This window comes from Phoca vitulina, unplaced genomic scaffold (assembly GCF_004348235.1).
Source record: "Phoca vitulina isolate PV1807 unplaced genomic scaffold, GSC_HSeal_1.0 scaffold20, whole genome shotgun sequence".
Classification (NCBI taxonomy): domain Eukaryota; kingdom Metazoa; phylum Chordata; class Mammalia; order Carnivora; family Phocidae; genus Phoca; species Phoca vitulina.
Genome location: NW_022589723.1, coordinates 1,632,476 through 1,635,770, shown reverse-complemented (window position 1 = coordinate 1,635,770; position 3,295 = coordinate 1,632,476). Strand labels below are relative to the sequence as shown.

At 34.5% G+C, this 3,295-nt stretch overlaps 1 pseudogene; it reads left to right on the top strand.

The window, feature by feature from the left end:
* The first annotated feature begins 533 nt into the window (after positions 1–533).
* On the top strand, positions 534–1,495 carry LOC116640468 (annotated as a pseudogene).
* Positions 1,496–3,295: the final 1,800 nt, after the last annotated feature.

Below are 3,295 nucleotides of genomic sequence, written 5' to 3'. Positions count from 1 at the left end.
AGGATCATGACCTGAGCCGAAGGCAGTTGCTTAACCAACTGAGCCACCCAGGTGCCCCAGCAGTTTTATGGTTCTTCTTAAGAAACACATTCTCCCTAGTTCATTTCTTTAACTCAGTTATCAGAGTTCTATCTGTATTTAAAGCTATTAATGTCTAGTTCCACCATTAGCCTGTAAACCTCCTGCAGTCAGGATTAGTGTTTTACCTCAGAACTTGATATAGTACTAGGCAAATGGTAGGTGCTCATTAGGAATATTAGTTATGATCATTAAGTATATTAGCTGACTGGATAAGTTAACACATTATTTTTTAAAAACACCTTATGGCTGTTAATGATGATTTCTTCCTAAAATCAGATTTAATAGAGGTTAAATGTTAAAATGCTTATCTCCTGAATCTCCATCCTGGTCACTGTATGGAAATGTTCCTCAGGTGGCTTTTAAGCTTAAAAGTGTTTTTAAATAATAATTTTTGATCAATTCTTTGTTTCTTATTTTGGTTTTGGTCCTTTAGGTATCATTAGACAAAGCCAATGTATGATGCAAATTACTCTGAAGAGTCTTAATTTGTATTCCTGGGACTTTCTATGTACGGACCAGTGCAGCATTTTCTCCTTGCTTTCTCTCCTGTGTTTTATGTAACAATCATTCTGGGAAACCTTCTTGTTGTGTTTACAGTGACCTTTGACCCTCATTTACATTCCCCCATGTACTTCCTCTTAGCCAGTCTCTCATTTATTGATTTATGTTTTTCTACCTTAATGGTTCCTAAGATGATTCATGACTTGTTCTCTGGGCACAAAACCATATCCTTTCAGGGATGTGTCATCCAGATATTTGTCCTTCATGTCCTGGGTGGATCTGAGATGGTGCTACTCATCTCCATGGCCTTGAACCTATATGTGGCCATATGTAAGCCCCTCCACTATCTGACTATCTTGAACCCGCAGATATGCATTTTGCTTCTGTCTGGTGCTTGGGCTATTGGCTTCATTCATTCAGTGGCCCAGTTAGCTTTTGTTGTCCATTTGCCTTTTTGTGGTCTCAATGAGATAGATACCTTTTACTGTGAACTTCCTTGGTTTATCAAACGTGCCTGCACAGACACCTACAGAATGGAATTTGTGGTTATTGCCATCAATGGGTTCATTTCCATGGGCACCTTCTTCCTATTGCTTATCTCCTATACCTTCATCCTGGTCACTATATGAAAACATTCCTCAGGTGGCTTGTCTAGGCCTTTTCTGCTCTTTCAGCTCACATCACTATGCTGATTTTGTTCTTTGGACCATGCATCTTTGTTTGTGTGTGGCTATTTCCCACCATGTCAGTGGATAAATTTCTTGCCATTTTGGATTTTAAGATTACACCTATTCTGAATCCTATTATCTATACATTGAGGGATAAGGACATGAAGATGGCAATGAAAAGATGGAGTTTGAGGATGATCTTCAAAATAACTCAGGAGAAAACAAGTAGTATGCACAAGTATTAAAGGGTTCTGTCAGCAGCTCAAAGTTCTTGGATAGTTTATTCCATGTTAATGGAATATATATTTATATATATATATTTAAGGCTATCTTGTATTTTTTAAGATTTTAATATCCTGAAAGTACACTTTTTGTGTGGCTTATATATTGACTAGTCTATGGAATCTTGTAAAGTTTTAAGGATTTCAAGGCACATTTGCAGAGCTACTGGTGTAGCTGATACTTTTCTCTGTCACTGAGTTGAAAAATATTCTCATGTAAAGAGAATGATTGGTTCTTATAAGTTATTTTTGGCAAGCAAATTAGGCTTGTTAAGTTAATTCAAGGTGCTGTTAACTTTTTTCCTTTATTTAATAGATACACTCAGTTACATGAATATAATTTTTGTCATAGATTAAATATTGTCTCATTCACATATGCAGAAAACAATCTAGTGGATGAAGAAATAGTTAAAATTATAGCTGGTTTCTAAGTGGGCAAAGTTATATCTTTTTCCTCTCAACTTTGCTTTTAACTATTTCCTTTAAATGTGTAGTGACAGTAAAAAGATATGAATTAAGAAATTATATTCATTAAAGAGAGTAGAACTATGATGGCATTTAGAAAATGTTAAATTAAAAAGAAGGAACTCCTATGCAGTATTGCTCGACCATGGATACAGTGCATTACTGAACACCACTCCAAGCTCAAGCATAAAGCCTCTGCTTTTAGACTTGTGGGCCTAACTGTTCATCACCCCACAAATCAAAACAATGCCTTTTGAAAAACTTTACTTGTTGAAATTTTTTTTCTTACAGTGAGATGGAATTTGCTTCCCTATGTATTTCATATTATATTTCTTGTTTATAATCTACGATTGTGCAGAATGAAATATCTTCCATAATGTCTCCTCTTTTCATGGTTGAAAATTAAACATGATGATATATCTTCTAGCTTTAAGGAAAATATTCCTTCTGAGGCTAAACATCTTAAGTCTTTTTAGGCACAATTCCCCATTTTGAAAATTTCGTGAGAGTTATTTATGAGGCAACCTGTAATGTCAGTTTAATTTTCTGTTAAAATCTGTTTCTTTTGGAACCCAGATACAAGCTGATATTGATTCCAGCCATGAAGCAGAGAAAAATATATGATAATATTGCATCATAAATGAAATGTCATTAAATCTGCAGCACAAGATGTATAAGGATATATGAAATAGAAATTCAAAATCTTTGACTGAAAATGACTAAAAATTTAGAAATAAAGAGTAAGAGCCAACTGAAACTCAGAAAAAATTTGGACAAGACAAAATTATAATTTACATTAGCCAAACTATCAAAGCGGTCCAGGTGTCATTTGATAGATGAATGGGTAAAGAAGATGTGTATATTACAAGGGAATATTATTTGGCCATCAAAAGGAATGAAATCTTGCTAGTCGCAACAATGTGGACAGAGCTAGAGAGTATAATGCTAAGTAAAATAAGTCAGAGAAACACAAATACCATATGATCTCACTTATATATGGAATTTAAGAAACAAAACAAATGAGCAAAAGGAAAAAAAAAAGAGACAAACCAAGAAATAGACTCTTAACTATAGAGAACAAACTGATGGTTACCAGAGGGGAGGTGGATGAGAGATGGGTGAAATAGGGGATGGGGATTAAAAAGTACACTTATAATGATGAAAAAAAAAAAAAATAACCCACAAATTCCTTTTCCAAAAAGCAGGAAAAAACAAAAAAAATAACCACGAGAGGCTTTACAGAACGGAGCCAGGCAAATTGTTACTTGCTTGAAATTTTGGAATCATACAGATGTTCCC